The sequence below is a fragment of the Corvus hawaiiensis genome, chromosome 1 (genome assembly GCF_020740725.1).
Source record: "Corvus hawaiiensis isolate bCorHaw1 chromosome 1, bCorHaw1.pri.cur, whole genome shotgun sequence".
In the NCBI taxonomy this organism is placed as follows: Eukaryota; Metazoa; Chordata; class Aves; order Passeriformes; family Corvidae; genus Corvus; species Corvus hawaiiensis.
The window spans coordinates 67474118-67495722 of record NC_063213.1 but is presented as its reverse complement, the minus strand read 5'-3'; the positions used below and the strand labels follow the sequence as shown (position 1 = coordinate 67495722).

Genomic DNA, 21605 nt, shown 5'->3' with positions numbered 1-21605 from the left:
TCTGGGAGCAGTGCACGTGCACCTTGCTCATTGCATGGGGCTGCTTAATGCAGTCAGGCTCTTCAGAGACTTCAGCTGTCAAAATCTTTCCAATTCTTGACAGCAGACTTCACAGAGGGTTTATAGAGATTTGAGATTTGATCAAATTTGTGCTAAAGGCGTATATCTAGTATGTTCTTCCCACTTTCCAACTTTTGCACTAGAGCATAAAATGTGGGGCATATAATCAACGAATAACTGTGAGATTCTTTTATTAGAACCAGAAAACCACATTTTCTCTCAAAAATATTTAGCCCTTTTTGCTTTAAAACTATTAGTGAGACACAGATTCTTGCCCTGAAAAATTATTTCAGTACAATTACTTAATTAATTAATTGAAAAAAGGTGATGAGCAAATGAAAAATAAAGTCTCATACTGGAAGGTGTTGGACAGGTTTAATATCATATGTCACATATACCAATACTTTGAGTTATGCTGGTTTATAAACCATACAAGTTAGTCTGGACTTTCAGGGCTCACAGTCTGTAGAACGGTGCAGTTTAAATCCCATTTAGTTTAGCAAGCAAGATGCAGAACTGGGGTGAAGAAGCTGCAGAAGGAAAACAAAAAAAATAACAGGTTTATAAGCTTTTGCTGTTTATGACTGTCCAATACCTTGAATCATGTTCGGGTTCAGATTCATCAGGCAGAGTTACAGAGAGATACTCCCATGTTAGTTCTATGTAATAATTTCCTGGGAACTGGGTTGAGGGAAAGAGAGGAGACTTCATGAACACTCTGAAGCCATTTTTGGAGACTACATACTGTTGAGAGATTGGACACTTTGCAGGCTACCCAGAGGCAGCAAACACAAACCAACTTTACCATGAAGAATCCCTGGTCTGGTCAGCCAGCCCACAACCCACAGGTTCACAGCCCCCCAGACTGCTGACCAGGCAACAGGAGGTGGAGCAACAGAGGAGTGATGCAGGTATGACAGCCACACTACATGACACAGTGTCATTGGGAATCAGACTTTGTCACAGCTGCAGATTGTGAAACTTCTTACTGCTCACACACCCCAGTGGAGTCCTGTAGTCTAGGGTTAAGTTCCTGCCTCTTTGAGAGGGATTCTGTGTTTACAGCATACAAGAATGCTAGTAATAAATTTCTCCTAGTCCTCCTCTTTGCAGTGCCAGCCTAGTATTTGGTGGGAACTATTTCTTAATTGGTATTAATGTAGTGTAGATCCCATTAGGATTATGATTTGATGTGAGGCCAGAAATGCAAGTAAACTAGTGACTACATGATGCAAGTAATATTTTCTGGGTAGCCGAGAAGAAAGCAAATAAAGTATCCATATCTGATGTAATTTATTCAAACATTTTTCACTGGGAAATATGTCTTGATGTGCAGTCACTGTGGCCTAATCTAGCCTGTTTCTTGTGAAATGCTGCTGAAACAAATGATGGTTGGATCAGGTTCATGTAGGCAAACAGGTTGCAGAACCCAGCACAGTTATAAACTCTTTATAACAGAAAAGAATACCAGCTGTGTGGAGAAAAAAAAAAGATCTTATTTTAATTTTGTGGGTTTTTTTGGTTCTGATAACAGATAAAACAAAAAAAAAGAACTTGTTTTGTAAAATACAGTAGTGCCCTACTGAGGTATATACAAAATTAAGGGAAAACCAGTCATTCAGTTATAGTTCAGTTCTCTTTTCCTTCTACCTCTGGATCCCAGTTTCCAATTTCAAAGGAGCTCATTTTGGTCCATGAACCAAATAGAATTTGGACATGATACCATATTGGAATAAGCCTTTGTGACAAAGAGGTATTCAAAGCTCAGTGAAGTGAGAAGTATATTAGAACTGGTATATCCAACATATCCATGTGCATTCCTGAGATATATATCTATATATTTTTTATTATTAATACTAATAAAGGCAGGGCACGGGTGCAGCAGGCCTTAGTTTCTGTCTTTGGGGACTTTCATCTTTAATATAGTCTCTTAAAAATACATGCATTGCTACATTTTTCATTACCCTTAATTTTTTCATCAATCACGTTAATTTATACAGGGGGCACTTAATAATAGCTAATTAACACTTATGACTTTTTAAATTAAAAGACCTTTGGAGAGATTACTGCTGATTGCGAAAAGGTTTTTGTTCCTCCCATTAAAAAGAGAAAGAGAGAGAGACTGAAGATGTGGCTCGGGCATATGAGGGGAACTTCTCTCTTGCTTCACTGATCACACAACAAATGAAAACAGCAAAGGCCTGTGCAAAGGCAATACCGCTATTAGCCTACAGTTCTGAAAGGTGCCTTTATTTTAACTGATTATTAAGCAGCATATATATTATTCAGAGTGACCTTTAAATAGCTGAAAATTAAATTATAATTTACTGGGGAGATATCTAAACCCATGTAGCTATTTTTACCAAAAAACCCCCATGATGTCATACAATGTCCTGAAAATATATTTTTTTTTATTACCAAATGAAGTAAAGAGAGAAAAAGCATTAAATTTTGACAGTGAGAAGGCTCTTGTGGATTGAAATAATATTTTTTAATAGCCCCCTGTTATTACAGTGAGAAATAGCCCATGTTTAGTTTTTGACTGCAATCACTTTTGGATATATCAGGGAGCTGTTGGGATTCACACCACTTTCTTTCTCTAGTAACAACATTATGATTCCTTCCTTTTAATAAACAAATGTGTTCCTCAAAATTGAGTCTATGTGCTAAACACTTCCAGTGTTCTCCAAGTCTCAATGATCTGGCCAGAAAACTTTCTTTTAAAGCATCAGTGAGGACTTTTTGTTCTTTTCTGTGGTTGCTATTGTCACTGTTATAATAACTATTACTATAATAATACTGATATTTTAAGATGGTGATGGTGATGATGATGCTGCTGCTGCTGCTGATGATGATTATAACCCACCAATAGGTGTCTTCACTCCCTGATAGAGCCCACAGAAACACAGTATCTGTAACATCTGTAAGATCCTACCTCAGTCTGGTGATGAGAAGAGGGAATCCAGTCTAGAAGGACAATATTCTATCCCTGAGGTAACCTCTGACCACCTCCCTGGCAATGGCCTCCCTTCAGCTGCCCAGGGCCTGAGGGAAGGCTGTCTGACATACCCAGTGCTTCCTCCCAGATTCACCCAAAGTCATGAAGCTTTTACTCTTTACAGGTGAGCATATCTGGCTCATATCAGTAACAAATACTGCTTTATGAATATCTTTTCTAGACAGGATGAAGGCAGGCTCATGCAGTATAAAAAGACCAACATCATCCCTGTTTGGGAGCTGCTCATTCTTTTTTAGGCACATAGCAAAATGTGCCACCTTGGTGATGGCAGCAGTCTGTAGGCCACATCTCACAGGAGGGCCTGTGTTTCACACGGCCTCCCTATCATGAATTTAAATCACATAGGACAGTGTGCTGCTGCATGTCAGACTCAATAAACATTGAAGCCAATTGAAGTGACCTCAGTTGCTCCTTGTAAGGCTTCCCCTCCAGACCCTTCACCATCTTTGTAGCCCTCCTTTGGACCCTATTAATAGCTTTACATCCTTTTATATTGTGGCACCCAAAACTGCCCCCAGCACTTGAGGTGAGGCCGCCCCAGTGCAGAGCAGAGTGGTACAATCCCCTCCCTTGCCTGGCTGGTGATGCTGTGCCTGATGCCCCCCAGGACAGGGTTGGCCCTCCTGGCTGCCAGGGCACTGCTGGCTCATGTTCAACTTGCCATCAACCAGAACCCCCAGGTCCCTTTCCATGGGGCTGCTCTCCAGCCTCTCATTCCCCAGTCTGTCTGTACATCCAGGGTTGCCACGTCCCAGGTGCAGAACCCTTGTTGAATTTCATACAGCTGGTGATTGCCCATCTCTAATTTGTCGAGGTGTCTTTGCAGGATCTTTCTGCCCTCAAGGAAGTCGACAGTTCCTCCAATTTAGCGTTATCTGCAAACTTAGTATTTCTTCAAGTCCCGCATCCAAGTTGTTTATGAAGACATGGAAGAGCACAGGGCCAAGGATGGAGCCCTGAAGAACCCCACTAGGGACCGTGCTACACAAGGTGATATCTCAGCTCTCTCACAGCTCCAAACTGGAGAAAGAAGCCAGCCAACAGAAGTGCCATTTCAGAACGCTGCATGCCTGTTCTCCCCTTTCAGTCAAGATTTTCTGCAGTAAAGGAATACTGAGTCACCAAAAAAACTATGGAAAATTGCTCTCAGATGCCAAGACAGTCTTAGAACTGGGGCAGCAGGAATCAGCAGCAGTGTTACCAAAGGCAATATGTACCCCCCTAGCTGAGTGATGGGACTTGAAATGCAGTGAGGGCATTTGCTCACTTCTCATCTAAGGAAGGAGGCCAGCCTGTATCAGGAATCAAAGCAGTGTAACAGGAGAAACTCCTGTGAGCGGGTAGCAAGGCAGTGCAGCATGGCTCTGACATTGTCTAACATCTCGATGAACTGGAGCAGAATTTACATATAAATGATGTCAAACAGACATATTCTCTGTAATGCTTTGCAAGTAACCACCTCAATATTATTCATTTTGATATGATTCCATGCTGTGAAAACATGCATGAGCCGGAAGAGTTTTACTGTGTTCTACAGGCTAGAAAAAACAATTAGAAATAAAACCAAAAAGCAAATAGTCATTATTATATATTGGCAATTTACTTGATAATGGCCCACATAGTTACAACCAGCATCCCTTATGTCAGAATTTCATGCTACAAATGCTCTCACTGGCTTAAAATAGAACTGCTGTGGTATACTGTGTTGAATTACCAAGTAACTGAATAATAATAATTAAAAAAGAATTTGAAAAAACTAAGCTTCAATTTACAATGATTTGCAATTGAACACTGAAATTTTTAAATCTTTCAGAGTCTTTAATCCACATTTCCAGAAGGTTCCTGATTTTTTCTCTCCCTACAAACAGACAAATATTTTTGCATCATTATCAGTAACCGCACCAGTGATTCATACTTACTTTACTCTCCAGAAAGCCTCAAATGCTCTGCAGATTGAAGTGTATGAAATTCTGATCTTGCATATAACAACAGGCAGTGGAAACATCATCTGTAAAGATCAGGAAGAGGGACATATGTTTAATCTCTTGATTTTCTGCCGAGAGAAAGGTTATAGCAATACTTAACACTACTTGAGACAACAAAAATGCAAGGGAAGATGGAATTCACAGTAATTGGTAGTGTGCTCTCAGAGAATGGATTTTTTTCCCCATACACTCTTTATAAGTAAAGAGTAAAATCACTTTACCAGCTAATTCATCTCTCTACTTAGCTGTTCAACAATTTAAAATCATCATCCATTGTCTTTTATATGACAGCAATAGACATGGTGAAACCTCTGGTGGATTTCATTAAGTCTTTGGCAAGTCTTCCCTATTTGGGATTAAATCTCTTTGTCTCTTTTTGGAAAATGGGTGGACATTTAAGGTTTATAGTGAGCAGACAGTTAAGCTTCAGGGCCTTAAACTACATGTATGCTCAAAGTGGAGTTTCTCAGAAGGCTTGGCTGTTTTCCCTGGAGATTTAACATCTGTTTGATCTCTACTGGAAGACTACCCACTGTGAGATCCCCTTAACTGAAGATGTCCCCAGCATTTATATGCTGCTTCTGGGACTTTGTGAACTGCCTTGTCCCCAGGAAGCACTGCTATCATGGCAGTGCATAAATCAGAACTGGAACTTTGATGTAAATGGGGCTGAATCCATTAATTGCTTTAAGAGTCTTTGTGATTTGCATTGTCCCAGAGGACATGCAGTTATAGTGATTCAAAGATCATACCACGCTTTGATGTTGCCAGGGCTGGATTCATTATTGCCTGAAATTGTAAGAACAAAGCTTTACATGGACACTGGAAATTAGCTGGGAGCCAATGCAAGGATGGGATCCATGTTATTTCCTTCTCCAGGCTTAATGAGCCTTGGAAGACCCCAGCACTTCCTTGGTACACAGGAGTTTAGTTTCTCTTCTGGATTTCTGTAGCCTGGTTTGCGAAGTTTCAGGCTAACAGCCTGTGCAAGAGTCTGCCTTACTGCACACATGAGGTAGCTTCTCTGAACATCTTTTAATTGTAAAAGTCACCTTTCAGCTCTGTGCTTAGAGTCTTCAAAAGCTGTAAAGATATCTTTGCTCATGGATAGGTCCTTGAACTCCAGAGCCCAAGTCCCATTGTTCAGAAATTGTAATCATACTTCAGAGCCCAAAGTTGCAGTGTATGTACAAATTTTAGTCTAGCTCTGTGGGCCAGAAAGACAAGTCTATTACTTTCCCAGGATGAAGTTAATTCATTATACTGTGTAGAAAGCTAACACACATGTAAGAAAGAATTCAGATTCATTTTGTAGTCTGCACAGAAATAATTTTAAAATATACACATAGAATTGATAAATGGGCAACAAAATAACAGTAATGAAATCAATAATAATAATAGTAATTAGCAATTCCTTTCCATTTTCTAGACCAAGCAAGGAAGAGTTAAAACAGTTTGTACCAATTATTGACTACAAGATCTGCAAATGATTGCATAAAATTTCCAAAATATGCCTGCAAGCTTCTATTATTGATGTTGTGCCCCAGGACATGCACATATGGATTTAATTGTCTAAAGCGTTTTATTAATTAAATTGCTATGATTTACCTCTCCCATGTTAGCATTTACAGTTTATGAAACAGCTCGTAATTAGGAAATGACTATACTGATGTTGCTTGTTTACTTTGCAAGCAATATATAATAGTGCCACATTCCTCTTTTTAAACCCACTCTCCCAGGCTACCTTTTTTTTCTAGCCCGATTAATAGGCAACTGCTGCTGGTGCGTTAAATTGCTTTTTGGATATGCCAGGGCTACTGCTGCTGTTGGAGTGCACAGCAGCATCCCTCTTCCCAGACTGGAAGCTTCATCCAGAGCTCAACGGAGTTAACGGACCTCTTCCATTGGTGTGTTTTGGATCTGACCCAACAAGCAAAAATTAGTCATTTTTTTTTTCCCTAAATAGAGTATCATGTTGATTGTGGAACATCCAGAATACTCTAACCAGACACATACCACTTTATTTGCAGAGACAAGGTTTTGTGTTTTCTTTACTGACTCTCAGAAAGATTTTCTAAAATACTTACGAATAGATGCCCTGAAGTTGCACAATTGAATTTATCCAAATGAAAGACAGGCTGTAAGTTTAATGTGGAAGAGTATTTGCAAATGACTAGATCAAAGATGCATCAAAGGTTACTTAGCTGATGAAACAGATAATCCATCTCTGTCTGAAAGTTAGTATTACTAAATCTATAATTTAATTCTACAGTCTCAAATTCTGTACATTTTTTTACTTATTTGGAGAATGCAGGCACTATATAAATGGCCCATATGTATATATGGAGGAAGAGGGAGAGGAATGGAGTGTTATTACAGCAGGCAGTTGGACTTGATGATTGTTGTGGGTCCCTTCCAAATGAAATTTCTATTTTATTATAGTCTAGTCTAGTCTATGTTGCAAGAACAGAATGGAAGAGAGTAAAACTTTCCACAAAAAGTCACTTGCTAGCTTATATAAATATTCCTACTCTGTTTTCATTCTCCTACTCTTCACACTGGGATAAGATCTGACATAGGCATGGCCTCTTGCACTCCCATAAATTCCAAAAGCCTTTACAATCCTTGCTGATGCCAAACAACTCAGTACTCTGCTCTCACCTACTGAGTTCAGGGATAGTAGGGACAGGCATAAAGCAATTGATGGCATTAATTCAACTTAAATGTGTGCTGGCTCATTTGTGATGCAAGCTAAAACCTACCTGCACCTTTGGTTGAAAGTTGCATTTAAAATCAGATATTTTGCAAAGGAAAAATGATATGAGGGATAAGAACAAACAGGACTTGAGATGTTCACATAAAAACTGGTGCTTTCCTCTGAAAGGGAATTTAATCCTTCATATGAAACAAAAGTCTTGCTCTTCTTAAGACTTCATGTTATTAGTCTAGCAGTGCAGTAGATATCTGGGTAGTGTCACATCTTGGATTCCCCTGCCAATGAAGTGCTTAATAGAGGCCTTTCACCAGACACCAGAGGAAAAAGTGATCTTTTAACTAGCTACTGTCATTGTTCTTAGCAGACTCGGACTGTTTTAGTGGTTTTGGTAAAACATGAGGTTCTCTCAGAAATTATTGCTGCCCCTGTGGCTTACTGAGCATTTGGTGTGTAGTGAGTTATATTTCAAAGTGGTGAACTAATAAAGGAGCTCTCTACACGTAAAAGTTCTTTTGTGAGAGATCATTAAATGGGATTTACTGACACTGTTGTTTTGACTTTTGATTCTCTTTGATGAATGAGTGAGGTCATGTTCATCTTCAGTTGGGCTGATAAGTTAGTTTCTTCCTCCTTCTTTGCTATCTATGTAACAGGAATGGAAAATTTCTGTGATCAAGTAATGCACTAGAAGAGAGTTAAAATCAGATAAAAAGGGAGCTTTCATGTGGAGTCTTATGTAATGTCCCTCATTTAATGTCTCAAAATGTTCATCAAAGCAGTTCTGCTTAGTCCTATGAAGCCTGCTAAGAAGGCAACAACACCTTTGAAAACCAGATCCTCATTGTAGATACAAAAAACCTGAGAATGTTGACCAAAATACCACTGATCCCTCAGGGGCAGACTCTCATGTGACACAAATATTCCTTATTCCAGGCCAAGTTTTTCAAACATTAACGAATTAGTTTCATGCTGGTTTACTACTGTAAGAACACTGGTAGTCTTATTGGTACATTCACAGTTAAGGAAATAAAGAGTAATTTCATAGGAGTCAGGATATATCCTCCTGCATAAAACCGGTGGCAGAAAAATAAAAAGTCTAATCTTTTTCTGCTGTTTCCAAAGTTGCCATGGACTAAGGATATGGACATACCCATGACTTATCTATCCTTAGGAAAAGTAACAGGGTGGTTATTATCCTACACTTGCAGAAGAACCCAAGCCACACTGATTCAGTGTTATCTGGTCAGACCCTCATTCCTCTTTGATTGATGGAGAGTGGCAGGAAGGTGATTTAGAGGAGAAGCCTGATCTGGGTCTAGGTTATTGCTGTAGAGCCCAGGAAAACTCTCCTGTGTACAGGAACTGGGTACAGGCCATGCTCTGTGTCAGCTCTTCACTCCATGTGAAAATCAGCTGTGCATATCTACTTGATGCTCTGGTTTTCCTGAGGGTAAACATATGAATGAAAGCCAAAGAGTCCCATCACATCTCACAGGGGTCCTTACCCGTAGCTACTGCTGCCTCTTGGCGGAATCTCTCTTTTCCCATCCGCTACTGAGAAAGCCTAGAAAGATATACTGGAAAGCTCAACTTCCTGCTCTTGGGGTGGCAAAGTTGCTTTCCCCGCAGCTGGGAAGCTTTGGGTGGACTGTACCTAAATCATGACACAGGCTGTTCCCTTTGTGAATGCTAATGCACCTCCTTCGCCATCACGTACATGCTTCAGGCACCTCACACCTTCACAAGGTGATTTCATTAGGATTCCAATTAAAAGCCTGCGAAGAAATATCTCTGTTGCTCTTTTCCCTGTAAATATTGTAACTTTGGTTTGCCACTGGAATTTCAAAGCCTGTATCTGTGCAATTAAAGTACCAATTAACTGCTTTTCAGTTTCATTTTCTCATTCTGTTCTGGGTAAACTCCCTTACTATAGCTAATAATAATAAAAATGAACTAATCAGAAAAAAAAAAGAAGAAATGCATGAAATCCTCAAAGATATGATCTAACCTTTATGGGACTCAGAAAACCACTTAGCACCAGCACTTGTTATAATGTTTAGCTCCATGAGGGCAGCAGCGGTATACCTACTAGCGTAATGTTTTTGCCTCTTTATAATATTAATTGATTGAATTTAAAATGGCAACATCAGTGTCAGCATGACATCTTCAAATCCCTACCATGATTTTCAGTGTGTGTACAGAGCATTTCTGGCTGGAGCAGCATGTGGACAGCCTCCGGCTGGTGCAGAGCTCTGCTTGAGCTCTGTGCTTGGCTGCTGGAAGCCCTGAAGTGTTTTCCCCTTATAGAACAACTCACCTTTGCTATAATGGACAATGTAGCAAGCCACAAGCGCTGCATATGGGTAATGCTGCTGTGCACTCCTGCACCCTGTTGAAGCTGTTTGCTTCTAAACTAAAAATGACACAGGAAAATTAATCTAGTACATACAAAAAGAAGACTGTTTTTAAAGGCATGCATACATATCTTGCCACCAAACGATTTTTTTCAACAATAAAATGTCATTCCTAACTGAGGGCTTGGTGCAAAGCCCAAGAAAATCAAGGAGAGTAGTTTCTGCTTATTTCTTCTGGTTATGGATAAAGTCTTTCAAGCAGATACTTTTTTCTCTCATCCATAACTCATGTAAATGATGTGTAGAATCCCTGATGCAAAAAAATTGTGCTTTGTAAGAAATAAGGAGCAGGAGTTTTTCCTTGCCTTGTCACATCTAAAATATACCTGAAGCTGTGAAGTACTGCATATTACTGTGGCCATAAATGTAAAAAGATCTCATATGCAGGACCAGATGTTCAGAAATTCTCAGTTTGCACAGAAGGACCAAACTATGTAGCCAGAGCCGTGAGACCAGTCCTCGGATGACATCAGTTGCAGCAGTCCTCTGGTGGCCTTAGGGCAGGATATGATGGCTGTGGATCCATCCCATGGCTTCTAGTGGCCATCACCACATTAGTCCATATTGACTATGGTCTCTTTTCTAAGCCACAGATAAAGGTTGTCATTTCAGATGCCCAGAAACAGAAGCTAAGCCCTTTTTTTTGAGCCTTCACTTGAAAATTTAGCCTCATATATGCCTCTGCCAAGTAGCTGTGAATAAATGCTACATTAACAGGGAGATTCCAGAACAAGTGGAAGCCACACTTGGCACCCAGGAAAAGATAAATCTATGTCATTTTCCTCTTCCATTTTATCTCTTGCGACAATATTCATTGGCCCCACGTGACATATTTTATGATGGCCTTTTTTTTATTAAGCACTAAGCAAAACCTGTATTTCTCCAGAGCACTAAGGGTCCACCAGTGTGAATCTGTCATTATCATGCTAAAGAGTTCTGTTCCAAGAATAGTGTGACCTGATCGTTTGTATGTTAATAGAGCTTGTGTCTAGAAAGATTGGAAGGCAGTCTTCCACCAGGCACAGGCTGCTCCTGAGAACAATGGACAGGGCTGCTGTGTAATAACAACAACAACAATAATAATATAATCAGTATCTTTCCCCTTCTATAGCACCTTTCATCCAAACCACTCCAAGCACCCTGAAAATTAATTAGGCCTGACAGCAATTCTGGTACATCGCATTCCCAAAAATCTGTTGTGGGATCTGAGAGACTGTAGATGGGAAAAGAGTGAGATTTTCCCTGAACTCCAAGGGAAGTCAATGGGAGAGCTGTGGACAGAAGCTGGAGTCCTGATTCATACTTCCCTGAAGTCAGATTATAAGGCAACTTTGTCTAAGAACACAGTGAGTTTAGAAGACAGAGAAAGAAATCTCTCAGAAATAAAATACCCTTATCAGTTATTAATTTTCAGTCTGGGGTCCTGAAATCAGCTTCTGTATAAATACATAAATAAAAGTTCCCTGCTTTTCAGTGACACTGAGCATACACAGCTAGATCTCAGTTTAAGTCTAGACATCTCAGTATGAATTTAAGTATCTTGTTGAAAGCATCTGGGATTCAAACTGGTGGCAATTTGGCATCATAGGTAATGGAAACTGAATATTTTCTTGATGTACAATTGATCTGTCTGTTTGTATTGTGGTTAAGGTGTAACATGTCTGTGTTAGAGTAATAGAACCATCTCACAGGACCAGGTTATGCTGCAAAGATATTCGGCTGACAGGGAGATAGAGTGATGAGATCTCCAAGCCCTGTGCAGCTTCAGTGGCATCACCTGAGGGCAGGAGAGACAAAAGTCTGTGGAAGCACTGGGAAGTTTTCCTCATACACACCCAGAAACCCCAATCCTTCTATAAGCACAAATTCATCTCCATTTTGTGTGGTTACATCTCTCCCGTATCTTATCCCTTACAGGGATATACAAGTGAACTCCAATCAGCAATATTAAATACTTTTGAAATAAACTCAAAAGACTCACTGCAGAGAATGGAAAAGGTTGTCTCTGCTTTTTACCCCAGTCTCCTTGTCATGTAGATAGAATTAAGGGGAAGGATCAAATCAATTGCTCTTCCTCACTGGGTCCAGATTTAAAAATACACCTCCTCAGGAAAGCTGTGAATTGCACATTCCCAGCTCACTACTTGCTCTAGGCAGTTTTTCATATCACACAAACAGTGTAAATGGGCTGAATTAAATGTAGTAGGGCAGGGCAGGGCTGGAAAGTTAAAGTTTTGCTCTGTCCCCAGATTTTCATACTTTGCAACTCAAGATATCTTTGATTCTCCTTGTCGGTCATTCACGGGGACTGATAAACAGAACAAAGTAGGTGCTTCTGTATAGCAGATAAAGTCACGCCTTTAATCAGGGGGAGAGTGTGTGGCTCAGCTTTGTACCTGTGCTCATTTGTGCACTTGCTGTTGTGCTGACAGTGGATGCAGAGCAGACCATGAAACCAACAGCATCTTTGCCCTGAAGAGCACTTAATCTGAGTGACAAGGAGAAACAAGTCGTACATAGAATTATTTTGCCATAGGAATAAGGCAGTTTCATCTGGCCAGTTACAAGGACATGTATTTAAATGAAGAATTTAGAGGAAAAAACTAATTGCTTTACTGAAATAACGGCAGGTACCTGGGAAGAGATGCATAAAAAAGACTAAAAATGATTCATTAGGCAGGAATCAGAAGGGACCTCAAACACACACCAAGGGTTTTCTTGCTGCATTCAGATGAAGCCAGAAGTTGGCACTGTGTAACTAGGAGATTTTTTTTAGAATTCAGGTGGAAAGTGTCTAAAACTGCTGTATAATCTGCACTTCTGGCTCTCATCCATGCCATGGTCTGGCCACATTATGTAGAAACTCCTCCTGTTTTTCTTCAAGGATTTCCTATTTTATGCTAAGGATTAATGCTGTCTGTCACTCAACAATATATCAGATGACCTAATTTACCCAGCAAGGTAAATGTCAGACAATAACCAGAAATACCATTTGATAAAGTAACAGCAGAGTCTAATAACAGGGTTTGTATAAAAAAAAAAAAAAGGAACACTGGGTAATTTCCATTTGATTCCTTTTAAGCCTGGAATGGGTTGGAGTTTACTTGATTTCAAGGAGGTAAATCACCTAAATCATACTCTGTCTGTGGGGATTGAAATCCATGATAGAGGGAAAGTTTTGAAAACCTGAGAGATGTGACAGAAAAAATGAAGCATAACAATAAAAAAAAAATGAAAAAAGAAAAAAGAAAAATCAAGCAGAATGGAGGAGACCAAAAAGAGCAAAACTGAGAGAGAACACATTTTGGAGAGGCTTTCTGTAAATGAATTTTTTTGGATGCATCTTTGCTTCCATACAGGTTCATGTGTTACAGAGTTCATTCAGGCTAATTGAACCTAGAACATTTTCAAAGGTTATTTTGCTAATTACTATATTCAGAGCTTCCCATCAGCCATGCAAGGCTATGCCACTTTAGGCCACTTGATGTATCTCAGCCTACTGGTAAAACTAGCAATAAAATTTACTTAACTGATAGAGTCATATCAAAACCAGCAATATACTGCTAATTGCCACAATCCAATTTAGAAGTGACAAATCAGCTAAGGAAAAGTTAGCATCAGCCCTTGAAAGCATTTATGACCTTCTTCCGAAGGGCAACGACAGAGATTTTGGTAAAAGAGCTAATGTGAGTTAGATTAGGGTTACAAGTTGCTCTGGGAATTACCTGTCAGCTAGAAGTAGAAGAAATGATGTCTATTTTACTAAAGTCCAGAGAGGTAAATTTTGTTGCAGGTTGTGTGAAACTGTTTCCCTAGGTATATTTTAATTTGAAAAACAAATGTTATTACATTTTTACATTATTTACAAAGCATATAATTATGTAGCCAGGTTCCCATCTTGTTTAAGAGGGCAAAAAAGCCTCCAAAAGCCCGTGCATGTCATGAATTCCAGTCTCAAAGGGTGACATAGGAGCACAGTATGTGGGGGTGGAAAAAAAAAAAAAGGAAAAAACAGAGAATGTTTAACATTCAGAATTTGTCCACAGCCGATAATTTATTGGAACTCATCTGTAACAAGGTCTGGCACTGATTTATAAGTTGATTTGAAAAATAAATAAAAGTGATAGAAACCTGCGTTTGGTTTTAATGATAGACTGTTGCAGCATGAAAAGTAAGGTTATGAAACATTGCAAGGAAATTAGATATTATGCCCTGAAGTCAACTGCAGCTACCAGCCCATTAATTGTTAGATATTTATTATTAAAAATTTCTTTTCATGAGTGACTGCAGAATATTTGCACTCTTAAAGTTGTTGAGTTCTGACATGAATGAAGCATATGAAGCTCATTTTTTCTTCCCTCTCTGTGTGTCCATCTGTGTGTGTTTGTGTTTGTGGAGCTGACAAGGTAGCTGACCCAAGAATGTGATGAATCTTTCCTGCACAAACCAAACACACAAGTGCTGCCTCTGAATCGAGACTGAATAGAATAATGAGTACTGGGAGGTTTGCTACTGTTTTGAATTTCAATAGTAAGGGGCTTGACAGTGCTTGGAAACAAGTCTCCCTGGAAGTAGAGAGGGCCCAACTCTGTTTCCAGTGAAACAGACAGCATCCCCCAAAAGCTCTGACAATAAGTATGGATAGTGTGTGCTCCAAGAGCTGAACCAATTATACACCAAGTGCTGCAGAAAGGGGAAGACAGGTAATGAGTAAAAACCAGCAGTGAATACTTAAAAAATCAAAAAGAAGGCAAGTAAAGTATCTTTTCTAAAAGTCCTCTAAAGCCCTTGGCAAACTGAGGCACTATATCGTGCCTTAAAAGTACAGAGGAAATCCAAAGAAATTAACTCTGAAAAAAACCAAGTTCACGGAAAGGTAGGACTTTCTAACACATCCTCCTGCTTCTCCACTCCCACCTTAGGAAACAGCCAGCACCAATGGCTTGTGACAAAGCAGTACCTAAGGAAAAGAGCATGAGTAGGACTGTTGCCTATGACGCACACGGAGGAGTGAGTGTTGATTGCCTCTTTGACCTGCTGAGTGACTGTGGGTGCTGACCTGCCTGTAGGAATACAGATATTAACATGCCTTTTCTCTTAAAAGCACTTTGAGGACAACTAAGGAAAATGACAAAGGCACAGGGAAAGAAATCATAATGTTTTATTACTACGTGGTTGTTAGATTGCATTAACATCTAGACTCACAAAACATTGCCCAAATACATTAAGGGAAATGGTCCCTATTTCAATTGGCGTATGATTTACCTGTCTCAGAATTTTCTATGCATTATTAACAGCAGTTATAATAATTAAGTATGGTAATAATGTGACTATGGAAGCTCAATGGAGGAAGATAGGATTTAAAATCTTTGCTAGTTAGATTGTCTAAGGCAAACTGTGCTGAGCCTGTACAGTGTTTGGATCATAAGAGGCAATTATTGACTCTGTCACAGGAAAGCAATACATGCATCCTTGTTCCTCTTTTCCCTTCAAGGTTGCATAAACAGTTTAGCCCCTTTCCTCCGTCCTCATTTCACTTGGAAAACTCTCTCTAAGGTTTTTTGCTCTATACAACAGGATTTCTGGAATCAGGGATGTATTCGCACTTCATCCTTGGGATGTGAACATTTCTTTCTCCATCATGAAATACAACTTCAAGTATACATTACTGTTCTTTCCTTGTCGCTATTTCTGTGTTGTTTCTAATGAAGATAAAATCAGGGAGGACAATACTTCCTCTTCAGAACATGGATTTAAAAACAGAGGAACTTTTATGCAGTGCAAAAGAAGACAGGCAGCTATTAAAGAAGATTCACAGTTATAGGCAAATATATTAATAGTGGGGTTAGCTCTTGAAATGAGGATTTATAACATGCCTTAACCTAATCCCTCATTAAGATAATTTATTCCCACCCTCAAGGTCTCACATCACAGCTAGCACTAGGCAAACAATTAGTAACAAACAATTTATTTGATCAATTTCAACTCCTCTTTTAAAATGAATTGCCAGCCAGTGCAGTACAATTTTCTCAAATATATTTATAATTCAACATTATTTTCCAATTTTTGTGACGTATTTGTAGCCTGTTGTTTATCTAGGAAGAGCTGGGTGCTTGATGGTAGCTAGTCAAGGCATTTTGAATTTTACTTGCTCAACACTCATACTTTCAAGATATGAATCCTATTTCCCCTAAATAAAGTTGAGTACATGAAACTTTTAATCCATAACTCACAGATCACAATGGGAGTTCTTTGCTCTGAGGTCACACTACCCAAGAGGCTCACAGCTCCCTTTGTAGTAAGGTGAGAAAGAGACCTATTTCTATCCTGCTGCTGAGACAGACCATCCTGACATAGTGAAGGTTGCAAGCCTATGTGCTAATTAAGGTAGCCTTAGGAAGTTACTTCATCAGAAACATTTCCCGATGAAACTCCATCAAGTATCCAAACACTTGCTGAAGTACTGGCTAAGCTTCTTGCTCATCTGCCCTTCTGCCTGCTGTGGAGAAACCTGTGGGAGTCTAGTTAGTAAACGTGGCATCCAGAGGACTGAAAGGCTGTGAAATGAATTGGGGTCTCTGACACAGCCCTATCTGGGCCACCACAACAGCCCTGGAAGGTATTTTCAAACTACATTTTTTCATGTTATATCACTCAGAATGAGAACAGTTATCAAGCTAATGAAATTCTCACATCTCTGTCAGCTGATGGGAATAAAGCCAGGCCATACAGTTTCCTAAAACAGCAGCGTAAGGCCACTGACTGTAAGTGCAACCTATAAAACAAAGGAAGAGCAATACAGAGGTTATGGCACAAAGGCACCAAGCTGGGATCCAGCAGGTCCACATTAGAGTCATTCTCTCTTCTTTTCCTCTGAAATGGGGAGAAATATCTTGTCATTTTTCACATGTGGCTGACTGCCTGTTGGTTTGGTTTGCTTCCCATGACAAAGGTGACTTTGCACCACAGGGCTGTTTGCAAGGCCGAGCTGGGTATGTGTTACCCCAACACAAACAGCCACAGCTACGTGGTTCAAATAAACTCCCTCAGACAAGTACTGTAAATCCAGAAAATTCAATTAAAGTTACACTTATGAGACTATGGAGAACAAAGCAGAGAATGTAACTAAAGCCCTCAGCCTCAACTCAGCCTGCAGAGACACGAAGCTGTAACTATTCAGTGTCAGAGAGGCATTTTAGATCTTCAAATTAGGCACTTTTAAAACAATGCTATAAATTTTTCCCTCAGTGTTTTATCCCTTGGGTGCCTGGATGCAAATCAGGGAAAAGGTGTGGGGTGTTTAGGATAGGAGGGTGAGTAGGTGGGTAAAGTAACAAACTGGACTGTTCTGATTGGGGATAGTTATAACCTCTCCACAAAATTTATATTCTGTGCATTTACATTATCAAAATGTGAATTTAAATTTAATTTAGCTCAAGACTTTCCTTAGGATAAACTATTAAAAACCTGTTACATTAATGCCAATTAAGAAACTCTACTAAGTACCAGCACTCAATATTCCTAATGAAGACACCATCAAAAAACAAAAAAACCCGTACACTCATGCAGATCTCTACTCCAAAAAAAGAGGCTACAGCAAAATTAAAGAATAACAAGTAAGTATTTTGACAATTTTTCTCCCACTTAACTGCTGTTTTAGAGGACTTTTGAAGTGGCAAGATCTTGGAAGGATAGGTAAAACAAACCCCAGTATTTATCCACATCAAGAATGCAATCTTGACTCCCTGCTAAACTGCCATCCCAGCCTTCCCTTGGAGGAGTAACAGAAATGTGAAGAACAGATTCCCAGGTGTTGATGCTCCAACTACAATGCCAGTGAAATATAAAGAGTAAAACTGAAAAGAATAATTTGTGCTGAATCTATTATGTCCTGTAAAACTGGTAAGATACACAGCACCTTTAACAGAAAACCTACATAGAAGACCTAATTCTTTTATTTCACTTCCCTCCTAGCTACAAAACTCCCCAAGTATTGTGGTGGGAAAGTGCCCATCTTTTCATCCTCACATTTGAACCTATCTATAAATTTGTATCATTACAGCCTTCTCAAGAAAAATGGACTGAAAGAGACTCCAGGAGCCAAGATGACTGGTCTGGTAAGTCAATCACTTGGTAAAAGTCTATTCCAGCACTTAACTAAAAACACATCTTTTCTTAGATCACACATTACTTTCCAGTAAGTGCGAACTGTTCTCCCTTGGATTTTGTTTTTTCTGCCTCTCCTACCACCAAAATATTCCCTACACTTTCCCTAAGGATGAAATTTGTCCTCAGCCCAAGCCAAATCAAACACACAATTACTCCAGTTTGGCTGTTGAGTTTGAAGGAGTTTAAATTGCTGAAACTCAGCCCCAGGGAGGAGCTGGTTGATCTCCTTTTGTGGTAATCTGTACTCTTTTGCTTTTCAAGAATTTCTTCAAGTCTCAATTTGTATTGATGGTTTCTTTAAAAATCACTAACTGGTGTTCATTATTCTGCAAAAACCCACTAATTTAGTGCATATTAAACATACGAGATCACACAAGTGTGCTGTCCTTCATTTGCAAGGCAGGGTCTCAAATACTTTCTTTTTCTTCAGAAAAGATGTTCTTTTTTGGCAGAACAGAACTAACTCCTCTGTTTCAACAGGAGATCCCAAGCATATGAGATTCTGTTCTGTTCTCTTCTTTTCTGAAATGTAAGTAGCAGTTACAGTCTTCTTGCAGTGAAATAACAATAGATCTGCAGTCCATGCAGCTCATACGCGTCAACAGGCTTTCTGGTACAGTGTAGTGCAATGCACTACATTCAATAGAACTGGGACAAATTTGTAGTTAATGCATTTCTTGCAAACTAACAATACAGATTTTCATAGATAACTGCAGAAAAACAGAGAGCTGTGTCTGAACAGAACTTTATTAATCCATTGTTAAAAAAATAATATGAAGTAGTGCCAGACACAGACTTCTAAGCAACAAATACAAGTAAATCACTTGGTTTGCTTTTGGATACCAGAATTACAGAGGCAAAGAGATGAAACTGTTAGACCCATAAATGTCAGTTATCTCACTGTCGAAACAAATCAGCTATTGACTACACAGGAGTTAAGAGAGTCAGGATGTAGGTCACACTTTAACAGAAAGGAAATTACACCTGATAGAAAAATGTGTTGGTTTTACTTATCAGGAGGATAATATAACAGGTATGAATTCAGACTTAATACTAACTGGTTTAGCAGAGAGGAGGCACGTTCATCCCTACAGCAGTGGGCAACTCACAGGCTACTGGTGCTGCTGTTTTGATAGCTGGACATAAATAGACTCTACAAGCAATGGGACTTTGCTGTGATTTTTCACCATTTTTTCTGCTAAAGAGACTTCTGAGGCTATGAGGCTACACGTGTATTCAAGGAAGTATTAGCTGCATCCCTCTGCTCACTCCCAGATTTTCTCCAGCTTTTTCCAAAACATAACGGAGTTCAGGTCACAGACACATGAAAGCTGCTGCAAGGCATGGAAGAATGTGATCTTATACTGTCAGCTATTCCACAGGAACAACCTATGTGCTCAATACATATGAGAGAATTTATGGGGTTTTGCTCAGTGAGAAGTGTGTGTACATGGGCAGCTCTTTCTGAATTCACTGTACGGAATTTTTCTGAATCTCATGTCACAGGAATTTGTGGACACAAACTCTTTGCTGTCTATCATCCATTTAAAGGAGCAAAACGTTTACATATTTTTGAGGATCTGGTCATTATTTTTCATAATTTAAGACCTTTGCATAAAGAAAAAGCCCATGTATCTTTTGCTCAAAAGGAGAAAAAAATGAACGCTCAATAAGGTCATAGTTGTCATGGTGAAAGGAATACAAAATGATTAAAAAATCTTGCAGAGTACAAAATTAGTAACTAGGATGCCAGGTTTTTAAATGTATTCTCCAGTTATGAGAAAATGAAAAGGGTAAGGGCAGAGGAGCAAACATGGACATAAAGCCACAAGCAATCAATCCAGTGTGGGTTGCTCCTCTAACTAAAATAAAACAACGTTCTCCCAAAGGCTCACATCCTCATGTAGCTACCTCAGCTCTTTTTCTGTTGCTGCCTTACAACATCAAAGGGCAGAAAAATTAAGCTTTTTGTGAGAAATAACAGAGGTAATGGATGTACTGCCAGGCCTCCCTGCTGTGGCGGTTTGGCAAGGATGATACACTACACACCATCTTATTTGCTGTTGTGATGAGTTTCAGACATGTACCATTATTTACTACATGAAGCTGAGAAAATAATGCAGGTTACCAATTCTCCTGAAGAGAGATTGCAATAATAGAAATGAACATGGACAAGAAGAGATGCAGACAGTTTTTACTGGGAGTCTCAAGAAATAAACTAAACCAAGGATAAAAGCCTAATATTGAAAATTACTTATGAATAATCCTCTGCACCATAGAATTCTAATTAGGAAAAATAAAATGAATTAAAAAGAATCAATCTAAACTCCCTAAACTGTGCAAAACACAAGAATCTGCATTTTCAAAACCCCACATTTTAACACTGTAAGTCATTAGCAGAAAGAGAACAGTTAATCTGATCAAACAACCACAGCTCCAGAAGAAGAAATCTAGCAGGTTGAAGAAATTGCACACTAAATCATATACAGCTCCCTTCAGCCACTTGTGTGCCTACCAAACATGGTTCAGTCATTTTCAGTTTGGCACGGATATTCTCAGATTTGAAGGACCTGCAGTGAAGATGACTAACAGAAGCCATCCTATTTCCAACCACAAAGTCTCAGCATACCTACAAACATGTCTTTGCCCATCAAATAGGATATACATGCAAGATTAATTTGTCTTCACAGTGAGTCTTCACAGACAGAAAGAGAAGTTTTACACAGAGAGGGGCAGTCTAATGCTCTTGTGTGGTGGTTGAATTTGGTATTTTCAGAACAGTAAAGTAGTAAAGGCTCAACAGTATTTATATTGTCTTCAATTCCTTTGAAAAATCCCTGTCCTGAGCATTAGTTTGATTACTGAAACCTGCTTTGTATCTGTTGCATCCAATACTATGCAAAGTAAAAGCAGGACGGCCCAGAATTAATGCTATTGCTCTCCAACACATCTTGATTTTCATTCCTTTCCTTATCCTACCACAGTGCAGAGTGCAGAAATATAATCTGGTAAAAGGTATCACACTGCACCTTTCTGATACACAGCTACACCTGGTCTCCATACAAATTTAGCTCTCAGTACGAAGAAAGCTAGCTCTCTTCACTAGCGACATTTTTACTGAGAAGCCAAAATATGTATCATTTGTACATAGCTATGCTTCAACTTCTTGGAAAAAACCCCAAGCTCTTACCTATTAAAGAATAGATTCTATTGAAGCTGTGTTTCAATGCAAAATTTTCGAA

General features: G+C 39.3%; 1 protein-coding gene across 1 annotated transcript in view; it reads right to left on the bottom strand.

The window, feature by feature from the left end:
• Positions 1-421: 421 nt before the first annotated feature.
• Positions 422-21605, bottom strand: part of SLC35B3 (solute carrier family 35 member B3) — a 47192-nt gene continuing 26008 nt past the window's right edge. The window contains exons 10-11 of the transcript XR_007204788.1: positions 4999-5087; positions 422-590 (exon numbers count right to left, since the gene is read on the bottom strand). The gene's annotated coding sequence lies outside the window, so the exon portion shown is untranslated. The remainder of the gene's footprint in view (positions 591-4998; positions 5088-21605) is intronic.